The sequence below is a fragment of the Manacus candei genome, unplaced genomic scaffold (genome assembly GCF_025592945.1).
Source record: "Manacus candei isolate 608988 ecotype Guabito, Panama unplaced genomic scaffold, ASM2559294v1 h1tg000043l, whole genome shotgun sequence".
Lineage (NCBI taxonomy): Eukaryota > Metazoa > Chordata > Aves > Passeriformes > Pipridae > Manacus > Manacus candei.
In genome coordinates, this window is record NW_026138091.1 from 15,197,501 (window position 1) to 15,220,901 (window position 23,401).

At 40.5% G+C, this 23,401-nt stretch overlaps 1 long non-coding RNA gene across 1 annotated transcript in view; it reads right to left on the reverse strand.

The window, feature by feature from the left end:
• The window catches only part of LOC127474601 (uncharacterized), a 22,403-nt gene extending 4,694 nt beyond the window's left edge, over positions 1 to 17,709 (reverse strand). Inside the window, exon 1 of the long non-coding RNA XR_007905916.1 lies at positions 17,636 to 17,709. This is a non-coding gene — a long non-coding RNA (uncharacterized LOC127474601). The remainder of the gene's footprint in view (positions 1 to 17,635) is intronic.
• Positions 17,710 to 23,401: the final 5,692 nt, after the last annotated feature.

Genomic DNA, 23,401 nt, shown 5'->3' on the forward strand with positions numbered 1-23,401 from the left:
AACACTTAGTGGATTACAGGTTTATTCACCACCTGAATTAAATGTTGTGTGTTTTTTTAATATTCTATATACCATTTTATTTTTATTATTGTTATTATTATTATTATCATTATTATTATTATTATTATTATTATTATTATTATTATAAACAGCTACTGATATATTGACCTGCACAGCTTGTTATTACAGAAAGAAAATGTTGTCATACAGGAATTTTGCTTCCTGAGAATTTTGTTTTCATGATTTGTTTTCATTTCAGTTTGCTGTTGACTCAATCCCAATTGGCCTCTGGGCTACCGACCACAGTTTTGAGGCTGTTCTTAGTTCCAAAGGATAATTTCTGCCTGGGTATCATCTATGTAATGATTATCCAAGTGTTATGTGGCTGCCAGCCCTTGCTGTTAAATTCATAGAAGTGGTAAAAAATTACTGTTTGCTTGCTAAATCCCCCTTCCACACTCTTAATATAGGATCTTAGTTATGTTCCATGGATCATCTGGGAAAAACAAATGTCTTGAGGTGGAGCTAATACTATTGCCCTTCTTTGCATAGCTAGTGGTCCAGATGAGTATTGTACTGTTTGTACATAACCTGAAAGTGAGTATAGAAATGTGCACTCTTCAAAAGATAATAGCTCAATGTAATATAGGAATGAGAGTTACTATTCCAGCTCCTTTCCATAAATGTTACTTTATAGAAATGATCAGGATGAGGATCTGCAAAGTTATTTTTTTCTGTGATGCAACATCCACAGATGATTTCAAAAAAGAAAGCTGGGAATTCTAAAAGACAAAAGACAACAGTTCTCAAAAATAGGTATTTTGGTTGCAAGAGGACTTTTGTCACAACTGAATGTAGTTATCAATCTCTATCACATTTTAAGGTTTAAATGTAACAAAACTACTCTTTCTGATGATTTAAACCCAGGAGGCTGAAGTCAGAAGTGATATGTAAGACAATTATTACATTGATAGGTTATCCATATTGCTATGAATACTTTTGTGGATTGATTCAAACTGTCCTGAACATTCATCACACGTTGATGAAGATATAGGTAGCTAGAAATAAGTGTGTGTTCAAAGAGTAGCTATCTTTTGGCTTATAAAATTCTGAACGGCTTCATGTTTTGGTTTTCTTCCTCAATTCAAGAGTTTTGTTTCCATGGTGCTCTTATACCAATATAATCTTTCTTAAACTATTAGAGTCAATTTTCAGGCAATCTAGAGAGAGGGAAGAGGAAAAACAGTTATTGTAAATACAAATTCAGTCGAAGTGATGCATCATACATATATTGAGACAACTTCAGAAGGGTGTATGTTACATCCATATTCAATTAATGAGGTATGTTTCAATTTTTATTTACATTTGTATAAACGGTGAGGATCCAAACTATCAAAAATAATCAGCTGTGTTCTGGTCCAAATGGATCCTGGTGCACAGTGCTATTTCTGAAAAATTCCTTAGAAATTATTCTTCCTACTGAAGAAGAAGTAGAACTAAATCATAGTTCATCAGTATCAAAGATCAGTATATTTTACACAGTCATCCAAAAAACTCAAGAAGAATCAGCTGGAAATGCATAGTGTAAAGAACTTGGTATTCACCAGAAGTTTATACTTTTTCCCTGTTTGTTTCCAAGTCTTACTGATGGACGCATGAAACATAGAGTTGCCTGTAAAGGTATTCAAGTTGAGGTCACTACAAAGGCCTGTGGGTTTTATGATTTACAGGTGGAAATTCAACATAAATGTAAGGGCTTATTTGGCCAGGGAGATAGACCTACTCTTAATGGTCTGGGTAATGTGCTGAGGAAGATCTCTGTTGGACTGACGTGGGGACACAACAGCAGACGTGGAAACTGGAATTCCTGTTGCACCAAGCAGTGATGAGGGCATCTGTGAGACAGTTCAGTAACTTCTGATACCTCAAAAACCAAGGAACTTAATATAGATACTGACAGTTTTCTTCCCTATTTCTATATTTTATGCTCTGTCAACAGAGAAGTTGACTAGTTAATTCTGAATGAGGGAAAAGCCAGAGAAAACCAGAAGACCCTCTAAGATTCCAGAGGCATAAATATTATTTATGACACGTCATTTAACTGAGGGAAATAAATGCTAATAAATGCTCAAAATAAAGAAAATAAAAATGTGATTTATCATAGTCAGAGATGATGGTTATTCATCAGAAATACCTATTTTTTCCTATTTTTTTTTCATTTTTCATTTACATAGTTGCTTAAGATGCTTTTGATATTGGTAGCTCAGGGAGGAGCAAATGCACACACTAAGGACTTGGATAAGTTTCTGCTATTTGAAATTGCTAGAGATTTTATTAAATAACACCATAGCTCAGGACAAGCTGATGGCATTTCACAGTCTATTTCCCCATATTCCCTAAATGCTGATTTACCAAGAATCAAATGCATGTACACATACACATACTCTGGAGCATGTGTTAAAGCTGTGCTAAACATTTTCCATGTAACTTCCAGATGGTAACATTTTGCCAGAAAGCCTGGTACTTAGAAATGATAAATAAATAAAACAAACAGAATCTTGTGTTGTAATAAGGAGACAATGGAACAGCTGCAAAGCATGGAGTAAATTCAGCTTGACTTGCTGTGAACACAGTGGCTGGATTTTACCCAAGAGATATTAGCAACATTCAGATTCCTAAGGGGAATATTGTGAAGAGAAAAGAAGGGATCTCATCGGGAGGTCTCTTAGCACATTTGGAAAAATAAACACAGAAACTATGAAAAATAATATTTAAGCAGGAAAATCAGCATAGGTTGTCCTCCTGCAGTATGTTGAAAAAAACATGAACTTGTCTTGGGAAGAAAAAATAGTGAACAGAGCTTTGTTTTATTTTGTTTGGAGGGAGAATTAGAAAGAAGATGGAGGGAGGCTGGAGCTTGGGAAGGCAAACTGTGTGACAACAAAAGCCACCAAGTGAAGAAAAGAGAAACATTGAAGGTAAGGAAAGCAAAAGCAAAGAGGGTGTATCAAGTGTGTTTCTAAAGGGTGCTACTCATTAAAGAAAAGAAAGCCCCTCCAAGCTTCCCGAGTTATATTTACAAGGGCAAAAGTATCACATAACACAAATGCTTCTGTCATAAAAGCCATTTTCAGTTCAAGCAACTTTTGAGAGCAGTTCCTCACCACCAGTAGTTGTAACTACAAGTGCAGTAGTAAAAGCTACAGTAGGTGAAACAGTTCTGTCTGTTTTGCTTTGCCTTTCATGGGTGGGCTGTCTTCTACTTATGGTAGTGCACATTGATTGCTCTTTGCTGAACGTGGTATAGTAATAACTCACGGAGACTTGTATTATTGATGTCCTCTTGTTATTGAAAGTGAAATATTGGGGTTTTTTCTCTTACAAGGTAGTTCTATGTAATAAGGATGGACACCCTGACATGCATTTATGCTTTAGGAACACACATTTGTAAACAATGACCTGTGTGAAAACCAGTGGCAGTGATAAAAATGGAAACCAGTGATCAAACTTAGTAACTATGCATCAAGCAGGTAAATCACATTCCTGTATGATGATTTCCTGTTATTCAACTGGTAGGCAGAAATTTCTGAGTTGGAAACTGTAGTAGTTTAAGAGAAAGTAAAACGGGGTCACATTAATCTGTAGTCTCTTACGTTTTCACTCAAATGCATGAAGGAGGATAGGCAAGAATTTCCAACAAAACCATCACTCTGACTTTGGCTTAACTGGGTTGACATGAGCAAATGACTTTTTTTGCCTAGTATGTGCTCCTCTGATTTTTACATCCTTGATATCCCAGTTTATACATGTGTACATGCTGACTTCCTCCAGGACACCACGACCCATTGTGATAATTGCACTGCTAAAGCTACCTGCTGTGTTAAAGGTCAGCAGAAGGGCCTTAGTGGTGAAGTGGCACTTGCCTATCAAAATGCAAAATACTGGGCTGAAAGAAGTAAAACTCAACTATTATACATTACTAAACTCGAGACATTCAAAGTCGAGTATATCATTCTCAGGTACCAATACCCAGAGAAGAATGTCACAGCATGACTCCATCCTCGTGATGGAGACTGAAAGAAGAATGAAAAATAATGCAAAGTTATCTCCTTTTTGTTAAATCTATTGTAATCTTGTATTCTTCCTCTGCTACTGCACAGAAATAAAGACATTTTAATCCCAGGGTACAACTGAGAGAAGCCCTGATCTAATAATTGTAAAACCTCTCTATCCGATATTTGAGAACTCAGAGTACATGTCACTTATGAATATTCACACAGACCACTAAAAGAATTATATTCTGTCTGCAGTTACAGGAAGGAAAGGAACATGATCTAAAGAGACAGCAGTATTTTATGGAAATATTGAGGGCATCCAAAACAAAATTCTTGCAGGAAAATTTTTCGGGATTGGTATAATGGACTAGCAATTACACCATTATGAAGCACATCTTTTAAAGGTAACGAAATACAGGAATTAATCTCAAATATCAGAAAAGTTGGAATTCTTCAAAGTAATGTGTTCATGTGCATGTTCCTGCAGGAGTATCCATGTTGTTCAGGTAAGACATGGAATGCAAAAGCCTGATACAAACTTTCCAAAACAAACTAGAAAACCAAGCTAAACACAAATTTTTTTTCTTAATGGAAGATAAGTTTTTATCTGAAAAAGGAGTTAGCCTCCTGAAAGCCTGCCCTGAAGTTTACAGTTAAGGTTAGCTAAAAATATGCATTTTACACTTATTCATGTCCCTTAAAATTAAGCAAACTGCAGAATTCCTTGAAAGTAAAGTAATAAATGTTTAATAAGATTATTTTCCGCTGTTTTCTGACAAGTCATCGCTTACATATAAAAAGGCCTAATCTCATCTTGTCATGAAATGGACTTGTCCAATGGCAGATGTACTAACCCAAGCAGATACTCAGTAAGTTTGGAGGGCTGATTTTCCTCTGAAGTGAGAGACTTCTTGTGTTTACAGTATTTCCTGAAAAAATACTGTAAAAGTGGCTTTTCACGAGTTCTTAAAAATAGAGGTAAGGTAGTGCTGAGACCTCTAAAACCAGAGGCTGATGGCGGTTTACCTGCTATCACAATGCTGCTGAAAGGAAGAGAGCACTCTCTCTCTCCTTCATCTCTCTTCCTATTTTTCCTTCCTTTGAACCCTCCCCCTGGCAACACCGGTGTCCCTCCCTTCCAGAATTGTCCTGGTGATGCTGCATTGAGGTTTTTTTTCTTCTCTTATGTTCTCATTTAGTCAATGTGATGTCCATCCACAAGAAGGGCTGGAAAGAGGATCAGGGAAACCACAGGCCTGTCAGCCTGACCTCAGTGCCCGGCAAGGATATGGAACAGCTCATCCTAAGTGTGATCACACAGCACCTACAGGACAGCTGGGTGGTCAGAGACAGTGAGCAAGAGGGGCAGGTCCTGCCTGACCAACGTGATCTCCTTTTATGACCAGGTGACCTGCCTGGTGGATGAGGGGAAGGATGTGGATGTGGTCTACCTGGACTTCAACAAAGCCTTTGACACTGTCTCCCATGGCATACTTCTGGAAAAGCTGGCAGCCCATGGCTGGGACAGGGGGACCCTCTGCTGGGTTAAGAACGGGCTGGAGGGCTGGGCCCAGGGAGTGGTGGGGAACAATGCTGTATCCAGTTGGTGGCTGGTCATTAGTGGTGTCCCCCAGGGATCAGTGTTGGACCCAGTTCTATTTAAGATCTTTATTGATGATCTGGATCAGGGGATCAAGTCTACCATTAGCAAATTTGCAGATGACACCAAATTGGGGTGGAGCGTTGATCTGCTGTGGGTAGGATGGCTCTAAAGAGGGACCTGAACAGGATGGATAGATGGGACGAATCCAACAGGATGAGGTTCAACAAAGCCAAGTGCCAGGTCCTGCACTTTGGCCACAACAACCCCATGCAGCGCTACAGGCTGAGGACAGAGTGTCTGGAGAGCAGCCAGGCAGAAAGAGACCTGGGGGTACTGATTGACAGCAGGCTCACCTTGAGCCAGCAGTGTGCCCAGGTGGCCAAGAAGGCCAATGGCATCCTGGCCTGGATCAGGAACAGTGTGGCCAGCAGGACCAGGGAAGTGATTCTTCCCCTGTACTCAGTGCTGGTGAGGCCGCATCTCGAGTGCTGTGTTCAGTTCTGGGCCCCTCAATTTAGGAAGGATATTGAGTTGCTGGAGAGTGTCCAAAGAAGGGCAACTGAGCTGGTGAAGAGTCTGGAGCACAAGTTCTTTGAGGAGTGGCTGAGTGAGCTGATGTTGTTTAGCCTGGAGAAGAGGAGGCTCAGGGGAGACCTCATCACTCTCTACAACTACCTGAAAGGAGATTGTAGCCATGTAGGTGTCGATCTCTTCTTCCAAGCTACCAGTAATAGGACAAAAGGGCACAGTCATAAGCTGTGCCAGGGGACATTTAAGTTAGACATTAGAAAGAAATTCTTTACAGAGGGAGTGATTAGACATTGGAATGGGCTGCCAGGGGAGGTGATGGAGTCACCGTCCCTGGAGATATTTAAGAAGAGACTGGATGTGGCACTTAGTGTGTGTCTAGTTGACAGGGTGGTGTTGGGTCATGGATTGGACTCAGTGATCTCAGAGGTCTTTTCCAGCCTGGTTGATTCTGTGATCTGTGAATCTTATCATACCAGGAACAAATCTAAATATGCAGGGTCTATCTTTTTATAGCTTTACTCTTGTTTTCTGTTATTTTATCAAGTATTCAGGAAATTACTACTATCTTTATATTCTCTGGGTCATTGCTAGTCTGTTCTTCATTTCTTATTTTTTGTAGTTTACTTAGTTCATTTAATTTTCTATTCAATTGATGTTATTGCTGATTTAATAAGCAAGCAAACTTCTTTCACTAGCAGTTCAGGTCCTTAATTTTAAACTCCTTCAAAGCTTCTTATTTCCTGGTTTTCTTAGCTTCCTCTTTTGAATGCTTGACCATTAGTTGATTATTGTTTAATTTTATTTTAAACTGAACAAGAAAAAAAGTTTCCTGCAGTTTTGAGTCTTCTGGTGCTCTGAGTTAAAAAACGAGTGGTCATTACAGTTAAATTCATGTTAAGGAACAATCAGCTGCAATATATTTAGTCATGTTAGAAAAGGACTGTTATGCAATTATGGCTGCAAAAAAAGCCCTTCCAGAGATGGAACTATATATACCCACCAAAGCTAATGACCTTGACTAAGAGGGTTCGCATAGTACTAGGTCTTATCTTCTACTATCACAACCTCCTTTGCACTTATATTAATGTTTACAACGCAAATGCTGTATCTATTATAGTAAAGAAGTAAATATTGTGTAAGTATGGACTGATGACTCATCATATAAGTGGATGAGAGAGTGCTGGAAACTGAGGAGTATGTAGTACAGGTGATGCACCTTTTATTGCAACATTAATTTGTTCACTGAAATATTTTTAAATGTGTAGATTTAAAATAAAAAAGAAAATCTTTTTTTACATTTTGCTTTGAATTTTTATACTGAATTTTATTGAAACATACTTTTAAAAATCAGTCATTTTGGTATTCATTTTTATCAAATTATAATCTTTTACCACTTAATAATAGAGGAGCAGAAGCTTTTTAAGCACATAACAACTGTGACAATTTGATGGAATTCAGTTTGAGTAATAATTTTATCAAATAATATATTTCTTTTAAAAAATGCCATTTATTAAAACATTATCCACAATTTAGGCAGAATGGTAAAGCAAATGTCATTTTTAAACACACGACCCACCTTTGCTAAAAGTGCAGCACAATCACAACATATTATAGGAAGTGTTGGCATGCTTTGGAAGACAGGATGACTCTATCAATAGATTATTAAACTTACAGATGAATGCACAGCATTTCTGAGCTAAATACTACTTATTCACTTCTTCCCATGCATCTCCATTGATTTTATGAGTTTTCATGGGTCTAACTTAAGACAGGATATGATTCTCAGCACCTTATGCATGAAGACACACTTTTGTGACATAGACTAAAGCATTCGTAGACTCACAAAGAGCAACTTTTGCTCTCTTTGGACATTTTCTAGACTAACGCCCCAGGGAAAGTGTAGTCCTGGAGACAGGATCTGGCAGATACCAACATAAAAGCAAACTCAGCATGGATACTTTTAGGAAAGACTGGATGCATTCCTTTGGCAATCACAGATCCTCCAGTGAAGGATGGAAATAAAATTCCTTAAACTGAAGTTCTTCTGTGGAAAGGAGACACAGACAGAAGATGCAAAACATACTGAAATACAATTAACTATCAAGTATAAATAGTAGCAGGGACTGAAAGCAAATGTAAGGGTCTACTTACATAATTTCAGAAATGGAAACTGTAACTCTCAGTGAGAAGGCCAGAAATATTTCTTTCCACACTTCAATTCCTCCCATAAAACTCTCAAGAAGAGTTTCTTCCAAGATACCTGGACTGTCTTCATAAAGCACCAAGCTTGTGATATTTCTCCTTTTGCAGCTAATTTTATCTCTGTAGAATGTTTTAAATTATCTTCTAAGATTAAAATGTTTACCTGGGAGGAAGATGAGTTGCATCCTCCACCTGCAGAAATCTAGAAAACTCAGCAGTTCAGACTGTAGACTCAGCTAAGCAGACAAGCATCTACACCTGCTGATGGTCCAGCTACCTCTCAGAGAGGCTACATGGCCTGAATGAGACTGGCTGGAGCACAGACACATGATATCACAATAATGTCCAGAAGTCTGATTTCATTTAGTCAATGAAAGAACATAGTATTATGCATTCAAAGTGAAACACTGTCAATCAAAGAGCCTGAGAGTGCTCCAGCCCTTGTGCCTCATAGACCACAAGCAAGGGCACCTGATGGGTAAATCACAGAATCAAGTGGGTTAGAAAAGACCTCTGAGATCATCAAGTCCAATCTATGATCCAACACCACCTTGTCAACTAGACCATGGCACTAAGTGCCACATCCAGTCTCTTCTTAAACACCTCCAGGGACGGTGATTCCATCACCTCCCTTGGCAGCCCATTCCAATGCCCAATCACTCTTTCTGCAAAGAACCTCTTCCTAATGTCCAAACTAAACCTCCCCTGGCACAGCTGAAGACTATGTCCTTTTATCCTACTGCTTGTTACCTGGGAGAAGAGACCAATCTCCATCTGACTACAACCTCCTTTCAGGTGGTAGTAAAGAGTGATGAGGTCTCCCCTGAGCCTCCTCTTCTCCAGGCTAAACAGCATCAGCTCCCTTAGCCCTCCTCATAGGACTTATTTAATTAAATTATTTAATTTACTTTGAATTGCTTGACACGAACAACACTGTTTTGATAACAGTTATGTTCAATTTAGGTCTTTATGAGGGAATTGAGAGAAAAAGGTAGGTAAGTAGGTCATACTGTTGACTGACAAACAAGGTGGTACTTTCCCCTACACAAAACACCAGCTCCCTCAGCCACTGCTCAAAGGACTTGTGCTCCAGACTCTTCATCATCCTCATTGCCCTTCTTTGGATACGCTCCAGCAACTCAATATCCTTCCTAAATTGAGGGGCCCAGAACTGAACACAGCACTCGAGGTGTGGCCTCACCAGCGCTGAGTACAGGGGAAGAATCACTTCCCTGGTCCTGCTGGCCACACTGTTCCTGATCCAGGCCAGGATGCCATTGGCCTTCTTGGCCACCTGGGCACACTGCTGGCTCAAGGTGAGCCTGCTGTCAATCAGTACCCCCAGGTCTCTTTCTGCCTGGCTGCTCTCCAGCCTTTCTGTCCTCAGCCTGTAGCACTGCATGGGGTTGTTGTGGCCAAAGTGCAGGACCTGGCACTTGGCCTTGTTGAACCTTATCCTGTTGGATTTGTCCCATCTATCCATCCTGTTCAGGTCCCTCTTTAAAGCCCTCCTTTCTTCCAACCCTCCTTGCGGATGGGCATCACATTAGCCAGCTTCCAATCATCCGGGACCTCCCTGGTGAGCCAGGACTGGTTATAACTGATAGAGAGCAGCTTGGTGAGCTCTTCTGCCAGTTCCCTCATTGCTCTAGAATGGATCCCATCTGGTCCCATAGACTTTTGATGATCCAAGTCCCATAGACTTTTGATGATCCTCAGCAGGTCACTAACTTCTTCCTCCTGGATAACAGGGGGGATATTCAGCCCTCCATCGCTGTCTACCAGCTCCAGAGGCCAGTTGTCCTGAGGACAACCTGTCTTACTGTTGAAAACTGAGGCAAAGAATGTGTTAAGTACCTCAGCCTTTTCCTCGTCTTTGGCAACTACATTCCCCTCCATGTCCAACAAAGAATAGAGGTTTTCCTTCCCCCTCCTTTTGCTTTTGATGTATTTATAAAAACACTTTTTGTTGTCCTTAACAGAAGTGGCCAGATTGAGTTCAAATTGTGCTTTTGCCTTCCTAATTTTCTTTCTACATGATCTAACTATATTCCTTAACGCTTTATGATTTGCCTGCCCTTTTTTCCAAAGGTGATAGACTCTCTTTTTTCCCTAATTTCCTGCAAAATCTCCCTGTTCAGCCAAGTTGGTCATCTTATGCACCAGCTCACCTTTCAGCACATAGGGACAGCCTGCTCTGGCGCCTTCAAGATTCCTTTCTTGAAGTATATCCATCCTTGCTGGACCCCTCAGTTTTTAAGTGCTGTTTCCCAAGGTACTCTCCAAACCAGCCTCCTGAATAGGCCAAAGTCTGCCCTCTACAAGTCCAGGGTAGAGGTTTTGTTGACAACCTTCTTTACTTCACCAAGTATTGAAAACTCTATTATTTCATGGTCACTGTGCCCCAGACAGCCTCTGACCACCACATCTCCCACCAGCCCTTCTCTGTTTGTAAACAGCAGGTCTAATATGGCCCCACCCCGGTGGGCTCATTTACCATCTGGAGCAGGAAATTATCCTCCATACACTCTAGGAATCTCCTAGACTGCCTCTTGTCCACTGTGTTGAGTTCCCAGCAGACATCCAGCAGGTTAAAGTCACCCACAAGAACAAGGGCTGGTGATCTGAAACCTTCACCAGCTGCTTGTAGAATAATTCATCACCTTCTTCATCCTGGTTGGGTGGTCTGTAACAGATTCCCACCAGGATGTTGGCATTGTTGGCCTTCCCCCTGATTCTGACCCATAAGCACTCAAACTTATCGTCACTGACCTCAAGTTCTACAGAGTCAAGAGACTCTCTAACATATAAAGCCACCCTTCCTACCACACCTATCTCTTCTGAAGAGCATGTAGCCATCCACTGCAGCATTCCAGTCATGTGAGTCATCCCACCACATTTCTGTGACGGCAACTACATCATGGATTTCCTGCTGCACTATGGCTTCCAGCTCCTCTTGCTTGTTTCCCAAACTGCATGCATTAGTGTACATGCACTTCAGCTGGGCTGCTGATATCACTCCTAACCCTGGCTGTCCACCCTTAGGCTCTTCTCTGGAGAGCCTGGTTTCAACCCCTTCCCCCTTCAAACCTCTTTTACTGATCTCATCACTGCCAACCTGTTCTACCAACAGTGGGTAATAATGAGGGCCAAACTGAGGAGTCTCCTGCTAACATTCCTCACCCTGGCCCCAGGAGGGCAGCAGACTTCCCTGTGAGATGGGTCCAGTCAGCATACAGGGTCCTCAGTTCCCCCCAGAAGGGAATCACCGACTACAACTACTCTTTTTCTTAATAGCAGTGACCGTGATCCGTCTAATAGACGGGGTGCAACCGGGAGACCCTCCAGACAAATCTTTTTCCTGGGTATCATTTGCCTGACTCGCTAGGTCCAGGGCCTCATCATACCTGTTCTCTAAGGAAACCATAGGAGGTGATGGGGGTTGGGAGGGCATTCTTTTACCTCTCTGACCAGGGACCTGTTTCCATTTCCCACCATCTACTTGATCTGTTCCATCTGCCTGCTGGCAAGAGGGGCAGAGCTTCTCTGACTCCAGCTGAACTTCTTTTGGGTCTATTTCATTTTCCCTTTCCCTAATACTTCTTAGCCTCTCCACTTCTTCCTTAAGCTCTGCCACTAAACAGAGCAAATCACTCACCTGCTTGCACCATATGTAGTGTCTTTCACACTGTCCTCTGGTACCAACGCCAGGCTCAGACACTCCCTACAGCCAGTGACCTGGACAGATGTGTTCTTCTTGGTGGTTTCTGCCTAGGTTAGAACACATCTTCTGGCAGCAGCATCAATGGCTTTTGATCATTTGGAAACCATTGCTGGATCTAGTTGGATTGGAGAGAGAAAAAAAAACAAACAAACCAAAAAAACCAACCACCAAACAAAACCACGCACATCTACCACACAACCCACCAGCAAGAGCTGGGAGAGTGGCTGTGCCCTTCCTGCTTCAACCTGTGCAAACTGCAAAATTCCTTCTATTAACAAACAAACAAACAAACAAACAAAAAACCACAAACAAACAACAACAACAACAACAAAAAGAAGGTAAGCATTACTCTGATCCTGAGATGTCAGCATTCCTGTGCCGGGTGTCACTGACTCCATCCAGGACAGAAGTAGTGCTTCAGAGGATCCCTTTGCTCTTTCACTTGGCATTTGCTTGTGCAAGAGATCATGTAAGTGCTTCAGTATGCTGGTTGCAGTGATAGTTTGAATAAGAATGATTCTGCTACAAAACAAGACCTCAGGAGTAACCGATTAGAGGAGTGAGTTATTGTAACTTGGGCTGCTGTGTTGCCACTACAATACTGGCTCCAGCGCTATCATCACGGAAACTAAACCACACTTCTTTCTTCACCCCATGGGTGAGTTGACCACACCAGACCCCAGTCAAAACCAACATTTAACTCAAAGTACATATTTTTGTGCTTTAACAGAAGCCAAGTAAGAAATAAATTTCAAAGTGCATTTCAAAATAAAACTGCAGCAGGGTCTTAACAATGAAGTCTTAAGGGTATTGTAGTTTTAAGGGTATTGAGTTTATGGATAATAAATAAAAAGGAAGAATACCATTTCAATACAGTCTAAAAGGAGTTGCTCTTCAGCTCCATGAAGCATAGTAGATTTCAATTTTGTAACAGAATAGGCAGCCTGACGTGTTGATTTTATCTTATAACATGCCAGTAGGCAAGGTACCATCACTAGAAACCAAACTTGAGCTCAGGAGTATAAGCAACAGACAAAGAGATATGTCAAAGTGTGCAGCTCATCCACTAGGAATGGATAAAAGCACTAGAATGCTTTTAAGTGTGTGAGTTGCAACATTTTGCTGACCATGGAATGCAGCCCAGTACCCATATGAGAACTTTCTGCCCATGAAACTGGTTGTCATTTCCATCCCAACCTACTAACCAACTTGTTCTGGTGACATTATAGGAAACTGAGTGACAGTGCCTGAAAGTGCAATTGCTTTTTTGATAGGGAAATTATCTGTTGCCTTCCAAGGGTAAAATCAGATTAAATGGGGGAAAGGGGGCAACATTTAATCACAGCGTAAGATAAAATAATACTGCTGCACAGGTAACAACATATTTGATGTCCCTGGAGTGTTATTTGAGCTGTTTAAATGATTTATTTTTCTCTTCATTCTCTAAATGAAAAATTGCATTTTAGAATTTCTAGACCACCTGAAATATAAAGTCCTTGAAAAAGCCCCAGAAATCCCTTTCTCTCAGATTCATCTGATATTTATTGAAGTAATAAAAAAAAAGTATTTGCCTGCATTTTTTCTCCATTAGAAATAAACAAAAACAAATATTCAAAATGAAAACTTAAAAGCTTATGTTTTGCAACTGGTAAAATTAGTTTATCTGAGTTTTCCTTTTGTTTCCTCCCACAGAACTACTTACCAAATTTCTTTCAATTAATAAATCCTGAAGTAGTTTTTTGAAGGTAATTTACTATTTTTGTCCTTGTAATATCAGAAGTTATTGATCATAAAAATACCAGATTTGTACATGTAGAGTAGGTGCCTATCTCTTTTCTTTTTTTTTTTAAAGAAATTTTCCAATTTTTATACTATATCTTTCACTTCTTCCCTACCATCTACCTGATAATAATCTTGGATTTCTGATCAGACTCTGATGTTGACTATCTATTGATAATATTATTTTTTTCTTTTTTTCTCTTGGTAAGTTGATCTTGAGGTAATATCTGCATTATTTCTACTAAATATATTCTCCAGATTGCATTACAAGAATTCACTGAGTTCCCCAAATACTTATCATCTGCACAGAAAAATCTCTGACACCTTAGAGCAACCTAAAGGCTAAAGTTCTGACATTAAAAAATTGTGTCTCTTTTTGGCTAAGGACTGTGCTTTACTGTAAAGGAGTTCTTGCTTGTTAATACAAACACAGGCTTGGGTTTAAGGTAATATTTATTTATGACTTTTTTATATCAAGGTGCTCTAAACTTCATCTGTAATATATTCCACCACCATTTCACATTAAACTGTCTAGCAGAAGGGATTGACATTAGTTATGAGAGAGAATAGCAGAAGCTCTTTAGACATATAACTACTGTGCCATTTTTATGTAATTCAGTTTAAATTTCAAACATTTCTATTTAACATAATCAAGTGGTATGAAATCTTCTTTTAAAATGGCAAGTATACAGTACCAGCTCAATTGGCACTTAGCAATGGTCCTTTTGCAATATGCACAATAGCTTCCAGCAGGGAGTTTTTTAAGGACCATCCTTTGAGAGCACAAACTCACACATGTACAATCAGGACACATCAAGGTTCTATCTCTAGCTCCCCTTGAGATGTTATTTAGCTAATGTACAAATGTTACAGCCAAGATGTTAGCCTGAAAAAAAGAACAAGCAGTTGTGAGCAGATACACATCTTTTCTTTTTTCATTCCAGGATATCTTCATATTATAATTTCACACAAAGTAACACCTAGAAAGGTGTAGTATGTGATTTTTACTCAATAGGTATATTTCCACATTTAAATGCACTGCAGCCATCAAGTGCCCCTTCTTGAATCCTGCATTATATAGTGGCAAGGCACCATTGAGTGGGTATACAGCAACAGTCATTACTGGATATTCTCTAGTTAGAATATCACTGGAAACATATAGCTCTATCACAGGCTACCATCACCAGTAAATGCTGCTATGAGCATAGCTGTTCTATATCCAATGAAAAGAGAGGATTTGGCCTTGCAACCAGCTTTCCTCGAGAGAGTCAAATACTGGCAAACAAGCCCTTGTTTCAATTGCAAACCTCTCATACTTACTGGTTGTCGTCCAAAAACTGTGCTGAACCATATAATAAGTTCAAATTTCATTAAGCCCAGGAGCAGAGGGAGTTTCTAGCATGCTGCTAAAATCACAGCATAATGCTCTGAACCAGGTGATTGCATTATAATCTCATTCTAGTTGGGCTCTCCCTTTCTTAATAGAAGGCTTTTAAATCCAAGGTAGAAAGTAAGAGGGTCTCCAATGTTGAAGTCTGCAATGCTAAATACGTTGCTTAGATATTTTGCACATGGAAAGAGATGATGACATTGATACTACTGCAGTAATACTATCTTGACTGCAAGACTTCAGTATTGGCTTTAATTCTGTTCATATGGAAAGCTGCAACAGCAACATGGCAACAAAAGGGTGACAAAGTTTGCGTGATGACAAACTTTTTCTTCAAAGTAATAAAAATTATGACACTTTAGTAAGAAGATTTAATGACAGACCATTCAACCTATTTTCTCCCAGTCAAATGTTTTTAGCATCAATATCTCTGAATAAAATACAGTAGAAGAAAGAAAGCAAAAATGGGCATATATTTTTAGATAGCATGAACAAATAAAAGGAAAGAATAAATACTGTTGTACATGTGGGACAATGAATTAGCATTGTAATGGACTGTTTAAAAATATGCTCTTTGCTAACACCTAGCCATGAAATCCATGGAAAAGACTGGAAATCCATGAAAGTAGGAATAAATTCTGATTTTTTTTGTTTTTAAAAATTATGATATAAAATAATGTAGATATGAGTTAAGGAAAAAAGTTGAATATAGTTTTTTTTTAAAAAAAAGAGACCTTAAAAAAATTCTCTTAGCCACATATTTTGAGGCTTAGATTCTTTTTTTTTAAACCTACAGAAGTCATTGAAACATATTGTTTCAGTTTTGGAACAAAGTAATACATATCCTCTAAATTTTTCAGTTCAAATACTGAATCAAAGGATCAGTGATGTGCACATCTCTGACTATAAGTACTTTTATAGGCTTCAGTTGGATTAGGATCCTCTTCTTAATCCGGTCTATTAAAAATGCCTATGTTCTAAATCTGCATGATTTGCCTGCTGAATAACAAAGCAGAATGCCTTTTTTTTTTTATTTTTTTTAATTCAAATGCAAACTGTTTGACACTCCAGGGATTGGTGATAGTCTAGAATATTTCAGGTTGGCCCATTCTGTCTATTCAGGCAAAGGAATAGATGATATTAGAGAGAATTTTTTGTATCGACATCTTGAGGCCCACAGGAAAACTTGCTCTTCTTGACTCCCAGGCTCTGGTCTTAAGTATAGTGCTGGACCATGAAGTCAACATATTAGGTCCCAGAGTGACATAGTTATAAAGGTTCTTTATTTAAACGATTGATGATGAGGGTGCGCAGCGGCCTGTGAGAAATTTTGATGGTTGATAGTGGGTCCCTGGCCACACCAGTTTAGAGTGGTTGTCTCTCCCCACAGACGACACGTGCATAAGGCACAGCAAAAACAAGACTGACATGCTGTGGTGCAAGAGCAGAACGCCATTTTTAAACTTCTGTTAAGTGTTTTCTTTTGACCACTCTGGTTGCCTAGGTAAAGTAGAACTGGTAAAGTCTGCTGGAGAATTTACTTATCCCTAAGACCAATATTTAAATTTCATTGTTTCTCTTTGGGGTGTTTTAAAGCACTTCTTAGTTAAAAATCCAAAGTGTAGCAGTCTACAAAAATTGGCAGATTGTCCCTTTTTTTCTTTTAACAGAATAATTTTATAATTTCAGCAGTTAAAAACAATACTATAAAACTATCTCCAAACTAATTTTTTTGGCTATTCTATAGCTAGAAAAGGCCTAACTAATCCTAAACTATAAAAAAACTCATCTGGGCAGACAAACCTGCCTGCCAAGTTTTAGGTGGCTAGGATCCAGAGTGGATGAGATATTAAATGTGAAAACTTAGTTCTTACAGTTGAAATGCCAAACTACAACATCAGGACCTGGTGCTATAACTTTTAAGAGAGCTGAATGGTGTAATACTGTACATAATTATTTCACTTATGAGCAAAAAGGCCTATTACTCATAAGCAGAGCTTTAAGTAAGTTATAAGGATATTTCTTGAGAAACACATATGATGTGGTTTGAAGCTGGCTTCCTGCCAAGTCTCCAAACCTTACCACAAAAACTCCCCTCACCTCCTGAACCAAGGGAAAAGAAAAAAACCGAGAGAACTGAAATGAGAGAGAGATAGCTAAAGTAATATATATAAATATATTTACACTTATATTACAGTTATATACAATTGAAAAATATATACAATTTCAGAAGGAAAAGGGAAAAGGAAGGGGGAGGGGGAAGGAAAAAAAGGAACAAAACCAAAATAAAATATACACGATCAATAGCCCAAGATCTAGCAACTAAAAGAATTAGCAAAAGAATGTCTTACTACACTCCTTGGGACAACAGAAAGTCGCACTGGAACGACTGCTGGCAACGTCTGTCTCCCAAGGTCGGCAAGGCCTTACCAGGCCTCACTCACCAACACGACAGACTCAACGGCAGGGAACCCACACCTCCAAAGCCGCTGGAAGGAAAGAAGGGCGAAGGCCTTTCCTCCTTTCTTCTTATACCTCGGCTTACATAAAAATTGTAGGGAATACCAGGTAAATCTGGGCACTTCCTTGGTTACAAACTGGTTACCAAGGAAGGCCTAGACTAAACTACCACAATATACCAATCATTTGACCAAGAAAGACTGTGCTTTGCAATTATATCTTACCATTTTGGGGACTTGCTGTCTAGTGAAAATCAACAGATTTTGAAAAACCATTGGTTATGGCCTCAAGAGATACTTCATAAACTTTTATTTATTTACAATATATCCATTAGGGGAACATAGGCTAAATAAAATTTATCTTATCCTATTTTTTCTTTATTTGTCTCTTAATCTTGCTTATATGCAGTAGAGTACCTGGCAGAGTACCAAGGGCTAAAACTCAGCTTTCTCTGATGTTGGTATACTAGCAGCTTGAACAGCAGGTTTCCTGCCAATTTAAACTTTTAGTTTTTTATGAAGAAAAGTTAAGCATTCCTTGGGTTTGCTCTTCAGTAGGAAGTAGTTTGAGTTGGCACTGTGATTGCAAAAGCTCTTCTTTAAAATCTTATGGAACCAAAACTAGAAGTTCTGTTTAAATTCTTGTAGACATATAAGAACACAAAATACTAAAAGAGCAATAAAGAAAATAATAAAAAAATCTAAACAAATATATTTTACAACCTGGAACTTGGAGAAACAAGCTGCTCTTTCATTTCTTGTTTATTAATTTTAAGCAAAATCATTCAGATCTAACTCATAAGAGATATTTCCCCTATAGAGTGATTTCGAATTTCTCTAAAAATCCAGTTACATAAAATATACACAGAACATTTTATTTCTATACCTGCACCATCACAGGAAGATTATTTCTAGCCTCTGAAATAGCTCTGCAGAGTTCTGGGGTTTTCTGTATATTTTATGTTGAGGAGGTCCAGAAGCTTTGTTTAGTTGTAATAGATCTCCATGAGCTGGCTCAGTTTACTGCTCTCAGAAGGTGAAGAGAAGGCATGAGAGACTTAATAATGCCCTGGAGCAACATGTGAAGCAACCTTTCTTTACCTCCCCTTCCGTATATACTCCAGGTTTTCTGTGCATGGGTTTGGGCCAAATGACCAAAACAGTCCATGAGTCAGGAATACTGTGCCCAGCTGTGATCTTGCAGCTGCTGTTCTTAGTTGCTGACACCTGAGTGAGTAATTCTGAGTCCTTTACAGAGCTGTAGTGTTATCTGGCCATAGATCACCTATGGTGTGACCTACTGAAAATCAGCTGTCCTAGCTAGTAAACAGCTTGGTCCAGATATTAATGCAAGAGAAGATGGCTGAGGCTGTGTTTGTCTTGAGACACTGGGCTTTGTTATATTGCAGACAACAGCAGGTTCTCGGAAGCTAAGCTGCTTTGCCTCCAACAGGAGTTAGATTTTACGGTACCTTGAGAATCTGGGCTATTAGAGATATTCAAGTCTTAAATTTAAACACATGCTTACATACGTAGCTGGCCTTGATGCTAGTCATGTCACCTAAGAAGAGACTTTTCTTCAAAGGTAGTGAAGCTTTATAGATCTCATTTCTTTATGTTACAGGGGCTGGACCCTAGTGAAGATTGACAACTGTGTTGTCAGTGGTTCCACACACCTTTTTGTGGGAAGTCTTGCAGTTCATTAAAAAGAAAAAAAAGGAAGAGAACATCACTGTTATTGAAGATGGTGAAGGGTGTAGAGGGGATGCATATGAGGAGTGGCTAAGGTCACTTTGTTTGTTCAGCCTGGAGAAAAGGAGACTGGGGAAAGACCTCATTGCAGTCAACAACTTCCTCATAAGGGGAATCATAGAATCATAGAACTGGCTGGGTTGCAAGGGACCTCCAAGATCATCAAGTCCAACCCTTGATCCACTACCGCTGCGGTTGCTAGACCATGGCGCTAAGTGCCACATCCAGTCTCATCTTAAAAACCTCCACGGATGGGGAATCCACCACCTCCCTGGGCAGCCCATTCCAATGCCTGATTACCCTCTCTGTAAAGAATTTCTTTCTAATATCTAACCTATACCTCCCCTGGCAGAGCTTAAGACCATGCCCTCTTGTCTTACTGATAGCTGCCTGGGAGAAGAGACCAACTCCCACCTGGCTACAACCTCCTTTCAGGTAGTTGTAGAGAGTGATGAGGTCTCCCCTGAGCCTTCTCTTCTCCAGGCTGAACAAGCCCAGCTCCCTCAGCCTCTCCTCACAGGACTTGTGCTCCAGTCCCTTCACCAGCCTTGTTACTCTTCTCTGCACATGCTCCAGCAACTCAATATCCTTCCTAAATTGAGGGGCCCAGAACTGGACAGAGTACTCGAGGTGTGGCCTCACCAGCACTGAGTACAGGGGAAGAATCATTTCCCTGGTCCTGCTGGCCACACTGTTCCTGATCCAGGCCAGGATGCCCTTGGCCTTCTTGGCCACCTGGGCACACTGCTGGCTCATGTTCAGCTTCCTGTCAATCCAAACTCCCAGGTCCCTTTCTGCCTGGCTGCTCTCCAGCCACTCTGTCCCCAGCCTGTAGCAGTGCATGGGGTTGTTGTGGCCAAAGTGCAGGACCTGGCACTTGGCCTTGTTGAACCTCATCCTGTTGGAATCAGCCCAACTCTCCATCCTGTCCAGGTCCCTCTGCAGAGCTCTCCTGCCTTCCAGCTGATTGACACTCACCCCCAGCTAAGTGTCATCCGCAAACTTGCTGATGGTGGACTCAATCCCCTCATCTAAATCATCAATAAAGATATTAAACAGAACTGGGCCTAACACTGATCCCTGGGGGACACCACTGGTGACCATCTGCCACCTGGATGCAGCACCGTTCCCCACCACTCTCTGGGCCTGGCTCTCCAGTCAGTTCTTAACCCAGCAGAGAGTCCCCCTGTCCAAGCCATGGGCTGCCAGCTTTTCCAGGAGTATGCTATGGGAGGCAGTGTCAAAGGTTTTGCTGAAGTCCAGGTAGACCACATCCACAGCCTTCCCCTCATCCACCAGGTGGGTCACCTGGTCATAAAAGGAGATCACGTTGGTCTGACAGGACCTGCCCTTCCTAAACTCGTGCTGGCTGGGTCTGATCCCTTGTCCACCCTGTAGGTGTTGTGTGATTGCACTTAGGATGATCTACTCCATAACCTTGCCGGGCACTGAGGTCAGGCTGACAGGCCTGTGTTTTCCTGGGTCCTCCTTCTGGCCCTTTTTGTGGATCGGCATGACATTTGCCACCTTCCAATCATCAGGGACCTCCCTAGTGAGCCAGGACTGTTGGTAGATGATGGAGAGTGGCTTGGCAAGGTCATCCACCAGCTCCTTCATCACCCTAGGATGGATCCCATCTGGTCCCATAGACTTGTGGGGATCCGAGTGGCTCAGCTGGTCGCTAACAGTTTCCTCCCAGATTACAGGAGGGCTAATTAGGTTCTTATGTCTGTCTACTAGCTCCAGAAGCCAGCTGTCCTCAGGACAACCTGCCTTACTGTTGAAAACTGAGGTGTTAAATACCTCAGCCTTTTCCTCATCTTTGATAACTATGTTCCTGCCCATGTGCAATAAAGAATGGAGGTTTTCCTTGCCCCTCCTTTTGCTACTGATGTATCTGTAGAAGGACTTTTTGTTATCCTTCACAAAAGTGGCGAGAGATCAAGTTCAAGTTGTGCCTTCGTCTCTCTAATTTTCTTTCTACATGACCTAAATCTATTCCTAAACTCTTCCTGAGTAGCCAGCCCTTTTTTCCATAGTCAGTAAGCTCTTTCTTTTACCCTAATTTCCTTCAAAATCTCCCTGTTCAGCCAGACAATTCGTCTTCCCCACCAGCTTGCCTTTCGGCACACTGGGACAGCCTGCTCCTGTGCTTTCAAGACTTCGTTCTGGAAGCATGTCCATCCCTCCTGGACCCCTTTGTTTTCAAGGGTTGTTTCCCAGGGTACACTCTGAACAAGTCTTCTGAATAGGCCAAAATCTGCCCTCCAGAAATCCACCGTAGAGGTTTTATTGATGGTCCTCCTTGCATCCCTGAGTATTGAATACTCTATTATTTCACAGTCACTGTGCCCCAGACGGCCTCCGACCACCACATCTCCCACCAGCCTCTCTCTGTTTGAGAACAGAAGGTCTAGCGGGGCCCCATCCCTGGTAAGCTCATTTACCAGCTGGAGCAGGAAATTACCCTCTATACGCTCTAGGAATCTAGAGGAAATGGAGGGGCAGGCATTGATTTCTCTCTCTGATGACCAGCGATAGGACCCAAGGAAATGGCACAAAGGTGTATCAGGGGAGGTTGAGGTTGGATATCAGATAAAGGTTCTTCACCCAGAGAAGAATCAGTGGTTGAGCACCAGAACAGTCACGCCAGGGAAGTGGCCATAGCGCCAAGCCTGACAGAGTTCAAGAAGCGTTTGGACAATGCTCTCAGACACACGGTGAGATTCTTAGGGTTTTCCTAGAGACAGGAACTGGACTTGATGATCCTTGTAGGTCCTTTCCAACTGAGGTGTTATGTGATTCAGTGATTCACTGTAACTGCAACATCACTGTAGCACCATCTGAACTAACCTAGACAATCATGCCTACTTCTCACAGAGCTTAGTCTTCATTAGAGCCATGGCTCCTAATTAACAGCTATCAGCTGGTGTGATTACCAGACATTTTGAATTAAAACTGTAATAGGTTGATTTTAAGATCCTATGTTATCAGACACTTCCTGTGTTGAAAGAGGAGTTTAGACAGGCTTTAAGAATCAAAGAATTGAGGAGCACTAGGTACAGTTCCTTATGTCCCAAGAAGATAAAGAGAAGCACTCAAACTTCATGAGATAGAATGACACTGACTTCGTCAGATTTAATAGGAGTTTTGACGCCCATGAAAGTCAAACACAATGAATCACCTGATGAAGTGCTGGAGAATTTGGCTCAAATAGTTTCTTTGACGAAAGTATAAATAAAGCTTTATGCAGAGCATATTCTCTGAATAGTTAAGAGGTTCTCTTCCCCTCAGATTTACCATGCTATCAAGAGCACAAAGGGGTGCCCTTTTTCAGAGGGAGAATACAGAAATTTTATTTTCAGGAGTGGACACTAAGCACAATCAGCACTTGAGAATGAGGCTCAAGGCTCTAAACTATAACAGTGCTCTCATAGAACATGACTTTATATATAGATCCCTTAGAACTACATGAATATGTAATCAGATACCATCAGATTTCTGTTTTATTTTGGTTGAAAAGGAACCTTCGTGCAAACATATGAAGAAATATATAGATATACACAAAGAACTGCTTCTCTGCTTAAGTCCTGCATTTGAAATTTCTCTTTACCTGTGGATGAAATAAGCACAAGACTTGTCATGCAACATGGGCTGTGAACTCAATACTCAAAACCAAGATGAACAGTGCAAGAACAAGGTGAACTATTTGTTGAAGTCTTTTGTCAGCCAAACTCAGGTAATATGCATTACAGATTTACACCACAAGGGAATAACCATTGTGTATTTGAGATCATCAAAGAAGAAGAAAAAAAATGTAGTAAGAATATTTCTGCATTAAAGTTATTTCATTGCTATGTAATTTTCTAACTACATTGACATCCAGAACCTTCCAAGACAACCACG